Here is a 24,058-nt window from a genome sequence, read left to right as displayed (position 1 = left end):
TGTCACGTGGAAGATGGAGGAAGCTTGTTTTCTGCTGCTCCATTGAACCAATGGATTCAAATGACAAGAAAGGAGATTCCAACTCAACGTTAGGAAGAACTTTCTGACAGTAAGAGCTGTTCAACAGTGGAACGGCCTCCTTCTGAAGGTGGTGGGCCAGTGTGGTGTAGTGGTTAAGAGCAGTGGACTCGTAATCTGGTGAACCGGGTTCGCGTCTCTGCTCCTCCACATGCAGCTGCTTGGGCTAGTCACACTTCTCTGAAGTCTCTCAGCCCCACTCACCTCACAGAGTGTTTGTTGTGGGGGAGGAAGGGAAAGGAGAATGTTAGCCGCTTTGAGACTCCTTCGGGTACTGATAAAGTGGAATATCAAATCCAAACTCTTCTTCTTCTTCAAAGGAGGCTTTTAAGCAGAGGTTGAATGGCCATTTGCTAGGGATTCTTTAGCTGTGATTCCTGCATCGCAGGGAGGTGGACTATATGACCCTATATGAGCCTTCCAGCTCTACAATTCTATGACAGGTGGATGGCTGTGGATGGGCTTCCTGCTAGGTTAGATATTGGAGTGGCCATGGCTATGTCCCCGTTGGCAAGGGAATAGTGGACTAGATGGACCTTTGGTCTGATCCAGCCAGGCAGTTCTTATTGAGAGCCAGCCGTGCTGCAGGGAAGAGCCAGTGGCTGGCACTGAGCGGCCTGTAATAAGATAAAAGGGGCGGGAGGGGGGGCGAATGTGCAATGACCTTAAGTGACATGGAAAGAAATCAAATCTGTTGAAAATTCATTGAGCATAAAAGGGTACTTTTTGACATTTCAGAACAAGAAGTGATGAAAAACTATGTTTCTGCTCAATCATATTGTATTCCCCGAACCTCTCTGTGTTGCCATAAAATGCCACACTGGTTATGAATGTTAATGATGTCATTAAAAATGGTTTGGGCAGAGCGCATCGATTTTTTCCCTCCTCCAGAAAAGGCCCGTTATTTAGAGGCACCGGAAATGAAAATGAATGGAAATGGAAATGAAGCCTGGAGTGCACAACGTCGTCGTTGGCTTAAAAGAATCGTTGGCGTTTCCATTGTGAGACGCCTGGAGTATAAACAATCAAACCGGGAGGTGCGGAAGGAGAGAAAAGAAGGAAAGAAAAAGGGAAGATTTTGACTGATGAGAAGCAAACCTCCCGTGAAAAAAATTATGAATGAAGTAATTATTAATGTGCAGCCTGTTTACACAGTTTGGAGAATGAGTCGAGTGAAACTCTTGACAGTCGGCGGGCACAAATGAATTTCAGAAGCAAAAGAGCTCAGCAGTCGAGTCAGGATTATTAATGAACTTGTTGGTGTAATGTTATTGGAAACTGGACTCACTCCCAATTAATAACTCTGTAAATATAAAGCTATTTATTACATTTCTGCATGGCAGCGCATCCTTCTTCTGCGTCTGTTCAGATGCAAAAGAGCCAAGGCTAGACTGAGAAGCCTCCTGTTCCATGGTCACCTGTAGAGAAATGGTTGAAACAGCTTTGTTATTCTTAGGCTCCAAATCTCTCTCCCTGGCTTCCAGAGTTCTGAATTACACGGTCTGCTTTCTGGAGCAGGGCCAATGCATTAAGAACCCTCCATTGCTCCATTTCCTATTTTCTGAATTTTGTAAAGAAAGATAGGACAGTCCTCACCTTCCCATTGTGGACATGGGTATTAGGAGAACACAATCTTGCTATGGGGAAGTGAGGCCTCCATGAGATCTAGCATGCTGCACAGCAATGCTTTTGGGAGGGAATTTGCCTCTGGAGGTATCCAAAGGAAATAAACATTGGAGGGAAATTAGAGGAATTCTCTCTATTATTTAACAGAGGCATCATTCTAGATTTAAGTAGGTAGCCATGTTGGTCTGATGTAGTCTAAACAAACAAACAAACAAACAAACAAACAAACAAACAAATAAATATTGTCCAGTAGCACCTTAGAGACCAATTCCAAACACCCAAACCATATTTGAATATTTTTTAAAACCATCTTTTAAAAAAAAGAAATTCAGAAGTAACAGGGTCCAATTTTATGGTTCAGGGACAGCCTGGGCAAAATAGATACTTCTCCGCAAGACATCTGAAGGAATGAATAGATGATGCTCCATGCAAGGCAGAGGGAGGGTCATTCCACAGAATAGGGCAATGGCAGAAAACAGCTATTATGTGGTTTGAATTTCTCCATTATTCTTTGTGACAAATCTAACCTTGGTAGGGATAGGTGAATCTGTCAACTTTGGGATCTTTCAATTTCTCATTTTTCTAGCCCAAAGTTCAGGATTTTTTGAAAAGTCATCATGAAAATTAACCAACATTTTAGTGCAAATTTCTCCTAATATGGAAATTTCCCATATACATATACGTATTTTGGCAGAGCAATTTTCCCAAACGTGATGCATTTTTTTTTTTGCCTGTTACTTTCAGTAATATATGTATTCTATGCACACTTTGCCACAGTATAGGCAATTTTTGTATACATCCCTTAGCTGGAGAACTGCACTGCAAAATCTGGAGAAGTGAAAATCTCGAAGGATGACTGCGTTTCAGTTCTCGTATTGTTTCAGGAAGTGCAAATCAGGTAAGATCTCCTTTAAATGCAAGCCAAATTGAATTTCTCCCTGTTCCTAAGCCTAGGTGCAGCAAGTGTCTTGTGTGAAGAGTCTCTAGGCCATAACTCAGTTGACTTGCTCACCACTGTACGGAACCTCCTTGCATGGCAGAAACCATGCAGTTTGCAATGCTGCCTACAGTTCTGTTCTGTGCACCTCCAAAAGGATATTGTTGGAAAAGGATCATAATGATCAATGGGTGGAGTGGCTCCCCTATGAATAAAGGTTGCTGTGTTGGGGTTTTTTTTTAGTTTAGAGAAAAGGCAACTAAGAGGAGACATGATTGACGTTTATAAAATACCACACATAGGCATGGGTAAAGCGAATAGAGAAAAGTTTTTCTTCCTGTCTCATAAAACTAGAACTCGTGAACATCCGATGAGTGTTGAGAGATTCAGGACAGATAAAAGCCAAGTATTTCTTCATGCACACCCTCCAACATCCCTCAGATTAAAATAGAGACATTTCACTTCTCCCTTCAAATGACCCTCCTCGACTCCCCCATTTGTTGTCCTCCCCCGTAGAGCATTTATACCCCCACTACAGTGGTACCTCTGGTTAAGAACTTAATTTGTTCTGGAGGTCCGTTCTTAACCTGAAACTGTTCTTAACCTGAGGTACCACTTTAGCTAATGGGGCCTCCCACTGCCTCAGTGCCGCTGCTACGCAATTTCTGTTCTCATCCTGAAGCAAAGTTCTTAACCCAAGGTACTATTTCTGCGTTAGCAGAGTCTGTAACCTGAAGCACCTGTAACCTGAAGCATCTGTAACCTGAGGTACCACTGTACACCAATGGGTCACAGCACACACACCCTCCACCGTTCTGAGAAAACTCCTAAATCCCAATTTTATTAATTTTATTTTATTCTTATTTTATTCTTTGGTAGTTTTACAAAAAGAAAAACACACAAGGGGGCAAGATTAGATGCAGAAACGCAAAGCATTTCCCCCCTTCAAAACTCAAGACTCCTTGCCCTCTGCTCCACTCCCCCTTTCCCCCCACCAAGAGTGGTCTTGCCCTCTTCCTGCCTCTCCTATGAGGCTGGGTCTCAATGGCAATTGTAACAAAAACTAATCCATTCAAAAGTATGTATTCTGACAAGGATTACAAACTCAACTAGAGATTACAGACTCAAACAGAGTTTACAAACTCAAACTCATAAGGATATGTATAATAATTCGTTACAGTATTAAATATAGGAGTTTATGAGTAGAGATAAGTTCATGTTAGTCCATGGTAAGATTTGACGTGAAGATCTGAGTTTCAATCGTTGAGCAGAAGTCAGAAGTCAATTATGGACCAGAAACCAGGACAGGGCCCAGTTTTGATCTTTCACCTTCATCAGCTGATTTTTAAGGGGTTGTGTAAGTTTGAAGAATTCGTATGAATGTATCCTGCTATTTTCTACGTTTCTCAAAAATAACAACTAAGTGTGGGTAGATCAACGAGCTGTCAAGGGAGAAGGTTGGCAGTGGCAGCCATGGAGAGGCCCTGGAGAGGCAACAGGATGCCCCCTCTCAGCCCCCCTCTGCCCCCTCTGCACTCACTCAGAAAAGAAACTCTGGTTCATCCTTCTCCCTGAGCTTGGCAGGGCTGACACTGGCAGGGGAAACAGAGACATTCCAGGGTCAAATCAGAAGCCGGGATGTCTTTTGTAATTCTGGGACTGTCCCTGGAAAATAGGGACATTTGGAGGTTACGCTTCAAGCAGTGCTTAGTTAAACTGTCAAACTCCCTCCCATAGGAGGAAGTGATGGCTCTGAGCTTGGGTGGCTTTAAAAGAGGACAGGGCAAATTCTTGGAGGCTGTGATTGCTATGCCCTGCCTATCCATGGTCAGAGGCAGTACTGCTTCTGAATACCAGTTGCTGGAAGCCACAGAAGGGGAGAGTGTTCTTGTGTTCAGGTCTTGCTAAAAGGTTTCCCAGATGGGGGCATATCTAGCTGGCCACTGTGAGGACTGTATGCGGGACTAAATGGGTTATTGGTTTGATCCAGCAGACTCTGCGTATGCTCAGTGACTTTCCCTAGAAAAACACTTCCTTCTGTTATCCATTTCTCAGCAAGGCCAAATACCACTGGCTTCACCTCTGTCTGCAGCCAGTCAGCAGTCCAGCTGATCTGAGGATGCATCTTTTGTGAAAACATGACTTTATTGTCATCATCACAGCTCCAGGCAACAGGAAGCTGACAATAAGAATAATTTGTTGGTGGGATGTTGATAAAACCCCGGTTATTGCAAGCCATAAATTAAATGCGGACATTTTTTTGTACCTCTCTTTCCCACCCAGGGAGCAATATCCACTCACAGCAAACTCCGAGGAGAGGCAGGCATATAGAACGATCCATCAGCGTCAACAGCCTTACCGAGAAGCCCCATAAAAATTAAGGAATAATTTTTCAGCACAATAAAGGGTTTTACGGATGCTGAAAGAAGGAAGAGCACCAAAGCGTTCCTGCCCTGAGGAGGCGGATGCACGAGCAGGCGAGATGGGAGAGGGGATTTCTTTCCCTGTTTTTAATTTGCCAGGCTCTTGTAAACAGCAGATTAAAGGAAGAACAGCAATTCCAAACAGCCCGCTTGCGTTAGGGATTCGCTGCCTCAAAATAACAACAATTTGCTTAGCGGATGAAATGTTCTGGGTGCGGGGGGACAGATGTAGCATTTTAACAGCAGCATATTAGCTTCATCTGCTGGGCTATGAACCCTGCTTTGAAAAATGCTTTATTCATGGGCTGCCAAACATGCAAGTCAGGCATGGGATCGGCTCTCAGACTTCTGTCTCCCTTTGTGCTCCAGGTGGGCAGCTTAGGGACTGAAGAATCACAGTGTTGGAAGGGTCCCCGGAGGCCATCTTTCTCAACCCTGTAGGAAATCCCGAACCAGATTTAGGGAAGTAAATAAAAGATAAAATAAAAAATAGTCCAGAAGCACCTTAGAGACCAACAAAGTTTGTTCTGGGTATAAGCTTTCGTGTGCATGCACACTCCTTTAGGGAGTTGGTTCTCCTAGTGCAGAGGTGGAAAACTCTCCAAAAGCCTTTGTCTGGCCCTTGGGACTCTTCCCAAGTCACACCCCTCAATGACTTTGCTGTGAATGCTCCCCAAGAGCTCTTGTCTGTCTGGGATGTGTCCCTGAACTGTGAGCAGGTCTGGATGGAGGAGGAGGAGGATGTGTCTCTCTGGAAGTCTCACTTTTACATCGCTGAAATGTGGCCAGCCGCACAAAGATAAGAATCCCACCCAATGCCCCACCCACTTTTGCCTCTGGCCCCGCTCATCACTGGCATGCACCCCCCAGAAGGTGAGCAACAAGGGAATGTGGTCCTCAGGCTGAAAGAAAGGTTGCCACCTCTACCCTAGTGAGAAAACCCTGCTAGACTGCTCTCCTCCTCTTCACCTTTCCACCATGAGAACAGGGTGCTGGACTAGAAAGGCCACTGGCCTGATCCAGCACACTCTTATGTTCTTTTGTATGTCATCATCTAATACTGCAGCTTTATAGTAAACATCTTGTACATGTCAAGGAGGCCTCTGACAACCCTTACAATCTATTGCACAGGCAGAATTTGAAATCAGGTCACTTTGTTCTGCCTCAGTGTACTTTTTATTATTATTAAAAAATTGAACTTTCTTTTTTCATTTTTGTAATGGAAATTGAATAGGTGCAGAAGGTGTGGACATTAGGCTGACTTGCAGTGCACAGATCTTTCAAAGCAAGGGAGAAAAATGGAAGCCTCCAGCATAGGAAAATAAAGGTTTTAAGAAATTAGAGGAGAAGTTTTATGCACGGCACATCCAGAGATCATGCTGTTTGACTCTGCCTTCCTCTCTGCTCTCCCAGTGCAAGCTTTCCCACTCCTGGTCTTCGGTCTCAGACTTCACTACTACTTAGCACATCAACATAAGAAGAGCCCTGCAGCTAGATCAGTCCAAAGACTCTTCTAGCTTAGCATCCTGTTCTCACAGCAGCCAACCAGATGCCCCAACAGGAATCTAACAAACAGGGCTTGACGACAACTCCATTTCTTTGTGTTTGCCAGCAGAGGCATAGTGTCTCCAGCAGTGGAGATGGAGCATAGCCATCTCCAAAATGTTGCAGTTGTACGCTTGCAAGATTAGCTTAAATGTTGATGATGCATATATTTTGGAGAAGGGAGTTGGACTAGATGACACTTTTAGTCCCTTCCAACTCTACAGTTCTATGGGAACCTTCTCCTCCATGACTGTGTCTATTATAAGGCCTAGAGAAAGCACTAGTAGTGACGTGTGCATGACCACCTAGCAGTTGCATGGGATTTGTGAACCCTGCTTCCTGGGTTCCTGCTCAGCACCCTCTCTGTTACCCCAGGCTGACTCTCCAGCTGCCATGGAGAGTCTTGTAGAAAGGGAACATGACCTCTTTGTGGCCTTTCACGTGATTGAGCTAATGTGGTATTTATTTATATGGCAGCCTCAACCAGGGGGTGACCAAGTCTTTTGCTTCACACCACACATCTCTTGCCCCTTGCCCTCCTTCTGTAAGCTATTCGTTTCTTAAAAAGTTGTTTAAAGCCCAGTTGGCCACACTATGAAATTCAGTGCTGGTGGGACTCCACCCAACCCACCATCTTTATCTCCCAGAATCATCTCTGTCTATAAATTAACATATGCATACATGTGTCATGGGATGGTGGCCTGAATTCTTAGGTAACTAGCAACACTGCTGGCTTCAACTCAATCTCATTTTAAGGTGCAAGTCTTGTGTAGTGGTTAGAGTATTGGACTAGGACTCAGGAAACCAGGGTTTGAATCCCCACTCAGCTCATAAAATTTCGTGGGTGATCTTAGGCCAGTCACTGCCTCTCAGCCTAACCTACCTTATTGGGTTGTTGGGATTAAACAAGGACTAGGATCAGGGAGACCAGAGTTCTAATGTCTCCACTTAGCCATCTCGCTCACTGGGTGTGACTTTAGGCCAGTCACTGCCTATCTCATAGGGTTGTTGTGGGGATTAAATGAGGAAGAGGAGAACCATGTATGCCACCTTGAGTTCTTTGGAGAAAAAGGTGGGATAGAAATACAATAAATAAAATTCACAGCCTTTTGAATGTATGTGATGAGGAACGATATACAAATTTAATAGGTAATAAATAAACTTCAGAGCGAGCTCTGAGACACACAGAAAGAAGAAAATCAAGAGGAAGATCTGCATCCTTTGCAAGCTAGTAGGAGATGGTGGAGCATCTGTCTTCTACAATCCCGGTCCTTGGAGTATAATGAGATGAAAGTGGAAGAGGGGAGCCCTGTTCTCTGACATGCCTCTGTATTGTGGCTAGTTAAACCATCATCTGTGGTGACAGTAAAGGCCCAGCCTGACGTGGATTGCACTGCCTGCCACTTCCTCTCAGTGGCGACCTCATGCATCACTGCAGGATCCCACAGGACAAGCTTCATGCAAAGGCAGAAGTTCTCCTGAGAACCTTGAATGAGGATTGCTTTCAAAAGAAGAAGGACTGCTTGATGTTGCTCTGGAGAATAATTTTTCATGACAAATTGCTCTTGTAATTGGCCCAGCTCCTGCCCCGCTCTGAGTTTCAGACGGCTTCCTCAGAAACCAAAGAATGGGAAGATGGAAACCTCTTAAAGAGTGGGATTTTGTAGGGAAAGCACCAAGGCAAAGGAAAAGAGAATGCTCAGACATGGAGCTTTAAAGCTCAGAACTATGCCTGGATAGTGAAGGGGAAAAGGTAAGTGTGACTAAGCCCTAGGTCAGCAGACCAGAGTCTTAGTGCTCTGTCTGTGGTCCTGATGGCATTTCTCTGTCATCCTAGACACCGGATCAAGTTGTTGCAAATGCTGCTTCCTAACTGTACATCTTAAACAGCATCTTAAAAAGCAGAGACATCACCTTGCCAACAAAGGTCCGTATAGTTAAAGCTATGGTTTTCCCAGTAGTGATGTATGGAAGTGAGAGCTGGGCCATAAAGAAGGCTGATCGCCGAAGAATTGATGCTTTTGAATTATGGTGCTGGAGGAGACTCTTGAGAGTCCCATGGACTGCAAGAAGATCAAACCTATCCATTCTTAAGGAAATCAGCCCTGAGTGCTCACTGGAAGGACAGATCCTGAAGCTGAGGCTCCAATACTTTGGCCACCTCATGAGAAGAGAAGACTCCCTGGAAAAGACCCTGATGTTGGGAAAGATTGAGAGCACAAGGAGAAGGGGACGGCAGAGGACGAGATGGTTGGACAGTGTTCTCGAAGCTACCAGCATGAGTTTGACCAAACTGCGGGAGGCAGTGGAAGACAGAAGTGCCTGGTGTGCTCTGGTCCATGGGGTCACAAAGAGTTGGACACGACTAAACGACTAAATAACAACAACAAGCTGTACATACCTAAATCAACCTGGGCTAGATGGACTCTCAAGGGTCATTCCCTGCCATTTGCTGTTCTACTCTGTGACCTCTGTTTCAGACAGAATAAGAACAGCCTCTTTATGTAGCCCCTACTGCAGATTATCCAGAGGCCATTTGTGTGAAATGCTAATTGGAGCAAGTTGTCTGAACTGGGAGCGGTCCATGGTTCAGTACTGTGTGGCAGCTGTCCATAGTGCTGTAGATCTTGTACCTGACTGACTCCCTACATGACACAGTTACAGGGAGGTAGCCAGACAACACCATTACTGGCCCCAACAACATCAAACATACCATCTCAGGACGATTTAATTGCTCATCTTCTAACATTGTGTATGCCATCAAATGCCAACAGTGCCCTTCAGCTTTCTATATTGGACAAACAGGACAAACCCTACACCAAAAGATAAATGCACATAAATCTGACATTAGGAATCACAAGACAGAGAAACCAGTAGGAGAACACTTCATCTCCTAGGACATTCTGTACAAGATCTCAAAGTAGCTGTTTTATTACAAAAGAATTTCAGAAATAGACTGGAAAGAGAAGTTGCTGAATTGCAACTTATTACCAAACTTAAAACCATGGAGAGACCTGGTCTGAATAGAGACATTGGATTCTTACCTCATTATACATGATAAAGCTATTTTTAGCCATCTCACCCCTTGCTTTTTCCTATAAGACCAATTGCAGTAATTAACAATCGTCAACAGGTTTACCACACCTATCAGCCAACCACCCATTTCCACCACCCTTCTGAGTAATACCCCTCCCCACCCTCTCACTATATATGAGGGTCTGGTGACTTCTGTTTCAGTGTATCTGAAGAAGTGTGCATGCACATGAAAGCTCATACCAATAACAAACTTAGTTGATCTCTAAGGTGCTACTGGAAGGAATTTTTTTATTTTGTTTCCCTACCTGACCAATGTCTGTGACCTCTCACTTATATGTGTGCAGGCCCACAGATTAAAGTTAGGAACTCCTGCTGACCAAAACTGGATAGGTAGATGGATAAATAAGATTTGGTTTCATGCCACTTAAGGATCACACAGTAGCAAAGGTGCCTCTGTTTATTTTTCTGCGGGAGGCCCAATTCGTTGCACAGCCTGTGAGCTTTTTCCAAATGAGTAATCAATTATTCTTTATTAGGTTCATTCCCTTCATTAGTCATTTCTTCAATGCCTTCCATGCTTCATTAGCCCCTTCTCAAGTAAAAGTGGATTTCAAGAGCTACAAAGCACTGGATAATTTATTTTATTGAGCAATTTATTTTCTGGGTACATTTTTAAAGGTCAATTAATCAATCTAAATGGAAGGGTGAAGTCTGGCTCACCATGGAGCTTCTGCCTTGAAGGAAGGGAGATTGGGAAGTATACACTCATGTGGCGTATTGGCTTATCCCCCACCAAAAAAATAAATAAAAAATCTCTACACACCTGGGTATTGCAAAAGACACATTAAGAAATGAGATTGCTTTATTGTGTCCTGAACCTGGAATGGCACTTTCACAATTAGCAGTGATTAGGTGCATCATTAAGCAGACTGCTGGCTTCTTGGGTGAAGCAAAATAGGATAGTATACATGACTATCGGAGATGGGAAAAGATGCAAGACGACCTTTAAAGAAATGTAGAGCTTGCTCATGGCGAAATTACACATTATAGCTGATGGGAAGGGGAGTTGCCACTGCAAGAAGACATTGGTCTTCTTCACTGCATTGGTCCTCTGTAGCATTGAGCCGGGCAAGGGGATATTGTTGCATTCTGAATTTGTGAAGCCCATGAGGCAGATCAGGGCAAGGAATCTTTGAATACGATCATGTCACATCACACATTTTCCTCCCCCCCCCCAATAATCACATAAAAAAGCAAACTGCTTATGGATTTTGCATGTTAAGCAAATATTATGAACAAAGTAAATAATAAATAACTGTGATATCAATCCAACAGTAAGTCACAAAATGCAAATGCCAAAGATCTTAAGGCATCAAAAATTTAGAATAGCATTCAATTCAATTAAACCCAACCTTCCACAAACTGATGTCCTCCAAATCTGGCTGTTGTTATTATTTCAATTTTTTATCCAGCCCTTCCTTCCAACAGAGCCCATTGTGGCAAACACATCAAATATATATATTCATTTAAAAAAAAAAACATTTTATAACCAGTTGGAAACATTTTCTCAACCAGAGATTTCAGGGTTGCTTTCAAATTCATCCTGGAAGTTAATAATGATGGAGATGGATAACCTTGCCAGGCAGGGCATTCCACAATTGGAGAACTGCCACAGTAGAGTCTCTGTCATGGGCCAATGCTAACTGAGTAGCCCTTTGTGGCACTACTGCCACTAATGCCTCAGTTGCTGATTGTAGGGTCTGAGAAGTCTCTGGGGAAAGAATTTTTTGTTTCTCCCTGTCTCATAACACCAGAACTCACCTACATCCAATGAAACAGAATGTTGGAAGGTTCAGGACAGATAAAATTAAAGCCCTTCTTCATGCAACACATGAACTGCAGGAACTCATTTCTGCAGGAGGCAACCTGAATTGTTTCAAAAGAAGATTAGACAAATTCATGGAGGTTAAGGCTATAAATAAAAGGGAAGTGGGTGGCGCTGTGGGTTAAACCACAGAGTCTAGAAGGTCAGCGGTTCGAATCCCCGCGACGGGGTGAGCTCCCGTTGCTCCGTCCCTGCTCCTGCCAACCTAGCAGTTCGAAAGCACGTCAAAGTGCAAGTAGATAAACAGGTACTGCTCCGGCAGGAAGGTAAACGGTGTTTCTGTGCACTGCTCTGGTTCGCCAGAAGCGGCTTAGTCATGCTGTACACCGGCTCCCTCGGCCAATAAAGCGAGATGAGCGCCGCAACCCCAGAGTCGTCCGCGACTGAACCTAATGGTCAGGGGTCCCTTTACCTTTACCTTTTAACTAAGGCTATAAATGGCAACTAGCCACAATGGCTATGCTTTACCTCCATTGCCAGAGGCATAAAGCCTCTGAATGTCAGTTTCTGGGAATTGCAGGAGGGGAAAGTGTTCTTGTGCACCACAGTGGTCTAGCAACATACACATTTAACTTGCAGGAGTTCAGCTTTACGCGGTTGGCGGCCCATGGTTGAAATCTCACAAGTGAAACATTTGGAAGGGAAAGAGCTTAAAAGCACTTTTTGCACAGGAGTTTCCCATCACAGAAAGTGCTTTTCAGGTCTCAGACTTCCTTACTGGGCTCTGAAGATGGTTCAGAAAATTCAGCAGCCGGGATGCTCACCAGGACAAAATGGTTTGAGCATATTACACTGATCCTGGCCGGCCTGTGCCAGCTGCCCATTAGTTTCTGGGCTTTATTCAAAGTGCTGGTGTTGACCCATAAAGCCTTGCACAGCCCAGGACCACAATAACTCAAGGACTGCCTCTCCCCATATGAACTGACCTAGAGCCTGTTGCTTCACAGAAATGTTGCTTCATCTCCTTGATCAATTTGGTTGTCCTTTTCTGAACCTTTTCCAACTCCGCAATATGCTTTACAAAGCTAAGTGACAATAACTTACAGTACCTTGTACACAGTACAATGGTACCTTGGGTTACATATGCTTCAGGTTACATACGCTTCAGGTTACAGACTCCGCTAACCCAGAAATAGTACCTCGGGTTAAGAACTTTGCTTCAGGATGAGAACAGAAATTGTGAGTAGCGGTGCAGCGGCAGCAGGAGGCCCCATTAGCTAAAGTGGTGCTTCAGGTTAAGAACAGTTTCAGGTTAAGAACAGACCTCTGGAAGAATTAAGTTCTTAACCCGAGGTACCACTGTATTATCCCAAATGTGTTGCACCACATACCGGGATAACGGCATTATGATATCAGCAGTTTTATTTTCAATTCCTTTCCTAATTCCCCCTAACATGGATATTCTGCTTGGCCGAGCATGCTCTTTTGGTTAATCACCACCCTAAGCTTTTAAAACTAACCCATAGCTGGCTGCTGTAGAGTCAACCGGCACAGCCTGCTGTAATGGTGTGGGTGTCAACAAGTGCGTCCCTCTTTTATTCCCCAATTTTTCACCTTGCAAACAGGCAGGAAGCAGGGATGCAGGTGGCCCCTGGCTATTGCAAGGGCCGGTCCCATGACCTCCTTGCCGCCCTCACTCCAAATGTAAGAGGGAACGGATGTGGGGGCGGTCGCTGTGATGGCCCTTTTATGGCTGTTTTAAAGCTCAACAGGCCGGAGAGATTTAATCATCACAGCTTGTGAGATGGGACGGAACGCAATAAGCATCTGTGGCTTTTAGGAGGAGTGTCAATGGAGAAGGAAAGCAGAGCCAAGACCTGGGCTGTCCCAATGAAATCTCTCAGGAGTGGGCAGAGCCTAATGGGATGCCTCGTTTTGTGGGGAGACTCAAGAGTCTCCGAAAAGCTTGAAATGGTAAAGGGAAATCCTGCCGTCCTTTCACCACTTTGGCACTACTCCCATGTTTTTATTTCTTTAATTTTCCTTTGCAATAGGGAAGAAGAAAAACAGATAATAATAGTGGCAGTGATTGCTAAAACAAAGCAACAATAGCAATCCATTTGCCAGTTGACACTGAGAAGAAGAATATCCCACCAATCTTGTTTTAAGCATGCACATTGATATCAACGGTCCAATGAGGTGAATCTCCACAACCTCTTCCATCTGCACTTAGAAATACAGGAAGCTGCCTTATCACGAGTCAGGCTATCAGCATATCTAGTTTAGTGCTGCTGACTTTGGCCAGCAGTGTCTCTCCAGGGTTTCAGACCCTTGAGCCCCTCTTTCACCTGCTGTTAGGCATTCAGTTCTCTTGATTTGACACTGGCAGGTTAGTGAAAACAAGACCTTATTGCTTTATTTGTTACATTTATCTATCACCTTTTCCTCCAAGGAGCTCAAGGTGGTGTTCATGGGTCTCTACTCCTCATTTATATCCTCACAAGAACCCCATGAGGTAAGTTAGGCTGAGAGGCAGTGACTACTCTGCCAGGTCCTGGTCCAACACGCTAACCATTAAGCCACCCTGGCTTTAAAGAGTCAAGCCATTGGTCCACCCGACTCAATATTGTCTACGCTGATGGACAGCAGCTCTACCTGGAGATGCTGGGGATTGTACTTTGATCTTCTCCAAGCAGGGCACCAATTCTCCTACTGCACTATAGCCCTTCCTCTGAAAATAAGACAAGAGTCTAGCCTCCATGGTTCTGAATAAAGGACTGATTTAAATTAGGATGTAAGGAACTGCCTCATATGGAATTGGTCCATTGGTCCATGTAGCTCAGTCTTGTTGACACTGGTTGGCAGAAGCTCTTTGGGATTTCAGAGAAAGGAGGACCCTTCCCTGGCCTTCTGCATGCAAGGCATCTGCTCTGCCACCAAGCTATAGCTGCTCAGTCAAATATAATTCCTCAGCAGCATCAGCCTTAGCAGAAAGAACAGATACAGGAGGCCTGAAGGCCTATAAGCCCAAGTAGATGTGATGTAAATGGCTTCATATGTCATCATCAATGTTTACCTTCTGACACAGGATGATGATGATAACAACAACAACAACAACAACAACAACAACAACAACAACAACAACAACAACAATTTATTTAAACCCCGCCCATCTGGCTGGGCTTCCCCAGCCACTCTGGGCAGCTTCCAACAAAATATTAAAATACAGTAATGCATCAAACATTAAAAGCTTCCCTAAACAGGGCTGCCTTCAGATGTCTTCTAAAAGTCTGGTAGTTGTTATTCTCTTTGACATCTGGTTGGAGGGTGTTCCACAGGGCGGGCACCAATACTGAGAAGGCCTTCTGCCTGATTCCCTGTAACTTGGCTTCTCGCAGTGAGGGAACCAGCAGAAGGCCCTTGGTCCTGGACCTCAGTGTCCAGGCTGAACGATGGGGGTGGAGACGCTCCTTCAGGTATACTGGGTCGAGGCCATTTAGGACTTTAAAGGTCAGCACCAACACTTTGAATTGTGCTCGGAAACGTGAATTGTGATAGGACCCTAAGTACACCACTTTGAATTCTGTCATGGAAGAAAGGTGGGATACTAATGTAATAAAAGCAAAAAGATAATTCATAGGATCCTAGAATTGTAGCACTGGATGGGACCCCTAGGGCCATCTAGCCCAACCCCGTACAATGAAAGAAACATAACTAAATAATCCATGGCAGATGGCCATCCAACCTCTGTTTAAAAGCCTCCCATGAATTCAGAAGGTGGGATAGCACACTTTGCAAACACGTGAAGAGGACTGCTTTGTGTGTTCACAAAGGGTGTGCAACCCCCCAACCCCCTCTTTTTGGTGTCCTGTGTCTTTATTTATTTCAATTGGGGGGAGGCAGGAATCGCCACACAAAGGCTGCACAACCCCCCAACCCCCTCTTTCCCCCTTATTATTTTCCATTAATTAATAAGAAAAGGCACTGTGTAGGAAAATTATCAAAGTGAGGCATCTGGGCTGACATTCTCATGGATGGTATGAAGAGTCTGTGTAGCTCTTACCTAAGTTTTTGGGTTGCCGAAAGTTCATGAACTTCCTTTCTTCCATTCTGCAAATTACCACTCATGCCAAATCCCCACACTTCCTAAAAAAGCCACCCTTGGCAGATGTGTAAGCACAGGAAGGTGAGAAACTTGTCTACCATGTGTCCAACAGGGTGTCAATTTCCTTGAAAAAGAAGAAGAAGCTGTCTCTTTTACTTTTGAAGAAATCAGTGTGGAAAGATTTTTCCTCAAATGTAAAATAAACAAACAAAAAAGCTAGAGTTACCTGGGAGTTCTTCCATTCCCCATTAACCATAGAATCACAGAATTGTAGAGTTGGAAGGGACACCAAGGGTCATCTAGTCCAACCCCCTTCAAGGCAGGAATCACAGCTAAAGAATCTCTGATGGATGGCCATCCAACATGTGCTTAAAAATGAAGGAGAGTCCACCAGCTTCGAGGGAGTCGAACAGATCTTACCATTAGGAAGTTCTTCCTAATGTTTTGTGCTAACCAATTAAAGCGCAGGTAACTCCTCTCATGAAGAAGGGTCATAGTTCAGTGGCAGAGCATCAGCTTTGCATGCCGAAGGTCCCAAGTTTCTGGCGGTTCCCTCACTGCGAGAAGTGAGGTTACAGGGAACCAGGCAGAGGACCTTCTCAGTAGTGGTGCCTGTCCTGTGGAACACCCTCCCATCAGATGTCAAGGAAATAAGCAACTATCCTACTTTTAAAAGGCATCTGAAGGCAGCCCTGTTTAGGGAAGTTTTTAATGTTTAATGCTGCATTGTGTTTTTAATATTCAGTTGGGAGCTGCCCAGATTGGCTGGGGAAATCCAGCCAGATGAGTGGGGTATAAATAATAAATTATTATTATTCAAGCCTTGGCTTTTTCAGGTAGAACTGGGAGGTATTTCCTCTCTGACACTGTGAAGAGCTGCTGCCAGTCAGTGTAGACAATACTGAGCTAGCTGGATCAATGGTCCGAGTTGGTATAAGGCAGCTTCCTATTTGAATCAGTCCTTTATTCTCAACCATGGGGACTGGAATCTTGTCATCTTTTTGGTAGGGGAAGGGCCACAGCTCATTAACAGAGCAGTTGTTTTGCATGCAGAAAACAGGTGTATTGTCAAGTATAGGAGTTCCCTTCTCTCTTCAGTGGCTCACTGATAAGAATTAACGAGCATATGGTAGATTTATAGTCCTTTTATTTCAGCATTATGTTACAAGCACAAACAGGCAACCCTCCGCAAGCATATCAGTTGCCTTCTCTGACTCCTCCTCACTTCCGCAGCAAGAAGCGCTCCAATGGGAAGTCCCTCCCCCCTGCATCTCCTTTGTTCTCTGACATGCTTGGACCTCCGAGTTTCGGGGGGGGAAGGGAGGGGGTTCCCCCCACTCCTGATTGATGCGTCACCCAGCTGCTCCCTCCCTTCTGGTTGCTTAGCTACTATCTCATAGCTGGGTAGCTCCTCGCTCAACTGTGTAGCTTCTCTGTCTGCCTGTCTCTCTGTTTCTGGAAATGCTGGACTTGGGGTGGGTGGTGGGTGGGCAAATATTCCCCCTGCTCTTCTGTTAGGAGCTGATCTCCCTGCGATTGCATTCCCCAATCTTCCAATCTAGACCAGCCCCTGACATGTATCCTGTTATAAGCTGTGGTGTATGTACAGAAATTCAGGTATTCATATTGTCTTTTTGGGAGACTCTGGGCAAATTTAAATAACAAAAAGAAATCTATGTCTTTTTTTCTTTTTTTTCTAAAAAATAATCTTATCATTTTTATTTTTATTTTGTAGGGTAAGGGCCATAGCTCATTAGCAGGGCAGCTGCTTTGGGTGCAGATCTTTTGCCAGCGAAGAAAACTTCTGGAAAATGGGAGGATATATTTCAGTAGGCAGGTTTAACACCACTGAAACACCAGTGTAGTTGTATCAAATGTCACAATTGGATGAGTGGATGGCAAATTTGAGTAGGGTAGAGTGCAGTCTAGTTAAGTTTTGGAAAGTGGAAATAGAGGGTATCTTGTGATATCTCTGGAGACATTCATAATAATTACGAAGCAAATAATGCATTTATCAAATGTGATCCTTGATTGTAATTAAGTTCTAAGGAGTGTTGTGCAAGGAATGTGAGTCCCTTGATTGAGCTGAATGTAATTGGAGCTGTAAATACCATCATAATGTTATTTATTAGTTTTGGAACATACATCCCTATGCTTGAAACAAAATAAAATAAATGAACATGTCACATCCAAAACATTATACAAATGGAATAAAGAGGAGGTACTATTACAATAAAAATGAGTCAATGCAGTGAGAAAATTCCTCTATAAAAGGGGTGAAGGATTCAGAGAAAACAATCCATTTGTAAGACTTAGTGGGCATTCCATACATCTATGCGGAAAGGTTGGGTGCTACAACTGAAAAGGCCTTACACTTTAGTGAGGGACCCAGCATGTATCCCTGGCACACAGAGTGCAGACCATGAGATTAACATGAGACAACAGTGTGATGCAATAGCAAAAACCGCTTATGCAATTCCAGGCTACATCAACAGTTGTAGTGTGTCCAGATCAAGGGATGTAATAGTACCATTCAATTCTGCCTTGGTTGGACCCCACCTGGAGTCTTGTGTCCGGTTCTGGGCATCCCAGTCTAAGAAGGATATTGATAAGCTAGAAGGTGTGCAGAGGAGGGTCACCAAGATGATGAAAGGCATGGAGGCCAAGCTTTCTGGGGAATGGTTGAGGCAGCTGGGGATATTTAGTCTGGACAAGAGAAGATGGAAGGGTGAATATTGGAAGGGCTATCACATGGAATATGAAGCAAACATGTTTTCCGCTGCTGCAGAAGGTAGGACCCAAACCAATGGGTTCAAATAACCAGAAAGAAGAGTCTGATGAAACATTAGGAAGAACTTTACAGTGGTAAGAATTGTTTGACTGTGGAATTTCCTCCCTTGAGAGGCAGTGGACTCTCCTTCTGTGTAGGTTTTCAAACAGAGGTTGGATAGCCGTCTGTCAGGAATTCTTGAGGTGTGATTCCTGCATTCCAGGGGGTTGGACCAGATGACCTGTGGGGTTCCTTTCAAACTCTACAGTTCTATAATTCTAGGAAACTCTAAAGTAGGTGAGCCTGACTCCATCCTAGAAGTCATCTCAACAAGTGGCTGCCCTTTGTTTGCAGAATGCGACCCCGGTTTTCAAACCCATCCTGGGCAAAGTTTCCACTGTCACCTTTCCTCTCATCCATCTTCTGCAACTCCCTGGGAAGCCAAGTCTCCAATTTCATCTGCTGAGCTGCCACACGGGAGAGCGTTTGATTTGTGTGGCCTTGTGCATTCCTTTAGCTTTCAAGCATCCAGCTCTGGGCATGTCCTTCTGATGGAGATTACCAGATATTTCATCCCTCCCAGTAGAGGAAGGGAGACCAGTTAATCACAGACTCATAGTGCTTGTAGGGGGAGCTTGCAGGCCATCTCTTCCACCACCTTACCTTATGCAGGAGAGCCAAACCACCCCCAGCAAACAACTCTCCAGCCTGTTTGAAGCAGTGGCTGGTGCCCTTTGAGACAGAGTGGAAGTCAAGGAGAGCAACAGTATGGGGACCCGGAATCAGTGACAGCCAAGTACATGCAGGTACTGCTATGCAAGGTTTTTAAATTTCCATGTTATCGTGTATATAAAAGAGAGGACAGTTAAAACAACAGATGACAATTAAAACACAAAACACGTAACTATAAAATTGGTACACAGAATGAATACACTTGTACACAGGTTATAATAGCAAAATCCAAGTAAAGAAATATTAGCGTTACCTGATGATTTAAGTATAGGTCTGGATTTGCCAGGCTTTTGACAAGGGTTGTCTCGAAAATGATGCTTCTGCTCTATATTTAATGAATGCCAAATCATATAAAAGGTGTCTGGAGGCTCTAGCCCTTGCTGACATCTCAAATTATGCATAATTTTCTCCATTATAGCTATATTCCAGAGTTAGCGGTGCCAAGCACCCCGTGTGAGATTTGGGGTTGCTTTTCCTTTCCCCCCCCCCATATAATTTTTATTAATCCACAAATAAAACAAAACAAAGTGCATAAATTTCACATCTTTTCCATTTCTTATTTCTCTTTTGGACTTCCCTCAACTGTTCCGTAAATCATTCATAGTCGTAATTATAATTACACATTTCTCAAATTTGTATTGACATTATTTATCTCTTTTTTTCTTATTCCCTTTAGACAATACTTTTTACTTTTCTTACAGTGCTTCTTTAAATCCCTTAAGCATCTGTCCTTCACTTAAACATTCCAGATATTCCACAAATTTCCCCCAGTTCTCGATGAACTTTTGGTCTCTTAAGTATCTAATCTTCCCTGTCAATTTGTCTAGCTCTGCATAATTTAACAGTTTTATTCTCCACTCTTCTATGGTCGGTATTTCTTGCTGTTTCCAACTCTGGGCCAGTAACACTCTTGCAGCTGTGATTGCGTATCTAAAGAATTTGCAGTCTTCCCTTTTTATCTCATTTCCTATCATTCCCAACAGAAAGACTTCTGGTTTTTTCGTAAATGTGTATTTTAAAATCTTCTTTAACTCATTGTATATTTTCTCCCAGAAGTCTTTCACTTTCTTACAATCCCACCACAAATGGAAGAAAGTACCCTCTTTATACCTGCATTTCCAGCACCGATTGCATGTCTTGTACATTTTTGCCAGTTTTACCGGCGTCATGTACCATCTATAGAACATCTTCATCGTGTTTTCTTTTAACGTCATACAAGCAGTGAATTTTAATCCCTCATTCCACAGTTTCTCCCAATCTTCGAATTGTATATTATGACCCACATCCCTGGCCCAGCTGATCATCACTGACTTAACTTCTTCGTCTTCCAAATTCCAATATAACAACAGTTTATACATTTTAGATAAATTTTTGCCATCATTATCAATAACCTCACTTTGAAATTTCGATTCCTTATCCGCAAAGCCTCGTTCTTTACCGTCTTTCTTAAACATCTCATTTGTTTGGAAGTAGTGCAGCCAATCGTATACATGTTCTTTTACCTGCTCATACGGTTTTATTTTCCACTTTCCCCCTTCTTTAAATAACAGTTGGCCATATGTTATCCAATTACTTCTCATATTGGTTCCCTTTACGCTCAAAACTTCTAGGGGTTGCTTTTCCATTGTGTTGCAATTAGCACTGGAGTTGCCAAGATCATATATAAGACCGATTCTTTTGACAATATATCTACATGGGTATCATAAAAAAAATATTTAGAAACACTAATTTGGGGCAGCGAAAAATAGTTTCTTTAGTAGCATTTTACATTCCTGTCAAAATTAAATCCCCAAAATTACGCAATGCATACTATTGACGCTCAAAGAGAGAAGGTGAAGGTGTATCAATGGCAAGGATAGCCCAGAAGGCTGTCTGGCTTGGCATCTGGCTTCCTGAAAATTTGTGGACCTTTACCGATGCCCAGTGACGTCAGCCTCTGGCTCTGGCTCAGATGATCACCCAAGAGTGCCTGTTTGCTGACTTTTCTAAGACTGCTGCTTCCCACAAAGCCCTTTGAAGGTGATCCACGCTCTGTAAACAAGCATCTGGCCACAACCCTGCTGTGCTTCTTTTTGTGATGGAAACAATCAGCTATAAATAAACCTCTAGCTCCTGCCCAGATTTGGTGTGGAGGGGGAAAAGAACTGGAGCAAGGAAATGTGGTTGTCATCTGCCTCTCAAGGCATTCCATCCTGTCAGTTGCCCTTTCAAATTTCCATGGGGTGGCTTAACTTTCAAGAGAGAAGGACTATCAGAAGCACATTAGGCCAGTTGTTCAACATCTGCATCAGCACTGACCTCTGAACGTGCAGGATGGAAGAATTGGAAGCCACTGATGAACTCTTTTACCTTCAGGTAATTTCCTGCTAAAGCAATCTAAGCCTCTAGCCATCTTGTGGCACTGGGTTCCCATTTAGTAAATTGACACTGTGTGAAGATGGCCCAAATTCAGCTTCAGGAACTGGGATTTAGGTAGATTGGCATTAAAATGTGAATGGAACCAAATTTCCCGTCTGTTTCTACTCCTCAGTAAGATCAGGGGTTGGCAGGGTTGGGGAAGGGTGCCAGTGACCTGACAGCTGTGACAATATGTGTGCATGCACAAGGTCCGGAATTAATTTCACCAGATTCTCCTGGTGGAACCAGGATGATGATGATGATGATGATGAAGAAGAAGAAGAGGAAGAAGAAGAAGAAAAGGAGGAGGAGTTTGGATTTGATGTCCCACTTTATCACTACCCTAAGGAATCTCAAAGCAGCTAACAATCTCCTTCCCCTTCCTCCCCCACAACAAACACTCTGTGAGGTGAGTGAGGCTGAGAGACTTCAGAGAAATCAAAGAAGTGTGACTAGCTCAAGGTCACCCAGCAGCTGCATGTGGAGGAGCAGGGAATCGAACCTGGTTCACCAGATTACGAGTCCACTGCTTTTAACCACTACACCACGCTGGCTTTGTGCAACGCGAGGAAGATGTCGGAGGCAATCATGCTTCTGAATACCAGTTGCTGGAAGCTGCAGTGTGTGTGTGTGGGGGGAGTGCTCTTATGCTCAGGTTTCCCAATGGCATCTGGGTGGCCACCATGACAACAGGACGCTGGACTAGGAGCCACGTGCCAGGAGGAATGACAAAGGAATGGAATGTGGAGAAAATAACTTCATCCTTAGACATGTGTGAAATGCAACTTTGTCACCGGGAAAACTTTTAATGCCTGATTTGTTCCCTGCCGTTTGACATCTCTGCCATCTGCTGAGACTAAAAGTCCGCTTTGCACGATCCTGTTTCCTCCACCCACAAAGGGTTTTTTCTGGGAGCACTGCAGGGCTGTATGGGGAATGGTGGCGGTTGGCAGCAACGTTGCCAGCCTCCTGTAACATGATTACACTTTCAAGAGTATAAATAATTATTAATAAACCATAAAGAGCATGGACTCTGTTAGAAAAAGCAGCAGCTAACAGATGGTCCGTAGTTAACCATAAAATTATTTTCACTTGAAGAGACTGGGTGATGTAACAGCCTGTGAGATCCTAGGACCTTTTTTTTAAAACAGGAGCAGAAGGCATGCAGGGTTTAAAACTTTTATGAACGCGGCCCCATCTGGCTATGCTTTTGATGATACAGTTTAGTCCTTTCTGGTTGATGGAGGAGAAAACTGGGAAGAAACCATGCTAGAGGAGATCTCCTCTTTGATACAAGGTTTTAATTTATGGCAGTTCATCAAAGCTTTGGCCTAATATGCCCCCAAGAGACCTCTGGATCATCCTTTGTGGTCTCCAAATGCTACAGCGAGGAAGAAGGTACTCCTCTCAAGTTATCCATTGTGAATGTGGATATCAGTGTTATTAAAATAGTCAGCAACAGCACTCTCTTATGCATGTCTGCTCCTATGCAAACCCTGCAGAGTTCAATAGGGCTTACCCCCAGGAAAGTTCATAATGTACTTTCCCAATCACCGCTTTCCAAAATTCTCTTTACGATTGGAAGAGAATTTCATTCAGTTTGCATCCTTCAGGGAATTCTTCAGATTTCACAGGTCTTTTAATTTTGTGACATGGGGGGAAATGTACCAAAATGCATATGGCATTGTATATTTTAATAATGAAATAGATTTAGAAATGTGTACATTGGGATAAAATCCACATTTAAATATTTGTTTTGGAAAAATATATTGATTGTTTGCACAGACATTTTGCAGGAGGGAAAAAAATACAGATGGAAATTGAAATGGGCCAGAGTAGACGTATGCATAAATACGTGTGAGATAGACATAGAATGGAAATAGGTGGCTTCACCCATTCCTGCTTCTGATAGTTGTCTCATTTTCAGGGTGCAGGGTTTGGGGGGTGCATTATTATTGCAGAGTGGACGTGGGTGTTGAATATGTTCTTCCTTCAAGTAAAAAGGGTAAAAGGTAAAGGACCACTGGACAGTTAAGTCCAGTCAAAGGCGACTATGGGGTTGCGGTGCTCATCTCGCTTTCAGGCCGAGGGAGCTGGCATTTGTCCGTAGACAGCTTTCCGGGTCCTGTGGCCAGCATGACTAAGCCGCTTCTGGTGCAACACCGTGACAGAAACCAGAGCACATGGAAATGCCATTTACCTTCCCGCCGCAACAGTACCTATTTATCTACTTGCACTGGCATGCTTTTGAACTGCTAGGTTGGCAGGAGCTGGGACAGAGGAACGGGAGCTCACCCCATCATGGGGATTTGAACCGCTGACCTTCTGATCGGCAAGCCCAAGAGGCTCAGAGGTTTAGACCACAGTGCCACCCGCTAACCCCCTTCAAGTAAACACTTCTCCAGGACTCTCCATCCTCTATGAATGTTCTGGCTCCCACTGGATTAAGGACTCAGACTCAGATTAGTGCTCAATGCATGAAGGTCTGACAGAAGCCTACAGTTGTGGGACTTACATGTGTACCCCTGACCCCCTACACACCTTTAACCCTCCTGTGTTTCAGCAACCACAAATAAGGCCTTTC

This window comes from Podarcis melisellensis (genome assembly GCF_964234715.1).
Source record: "Podarcis melisellensis genome assembly, chromosome: 8".
In the NCBI taxonomy this organism is placed as follows: Eukaryota; Metazoa; Chordata; class Lepidosauria; order Squamata; family Lacertidae; genus Podarcis; species Podarcis melisellensis.
Note: the sequence above shows the minus strand (reverse complement) of the source record.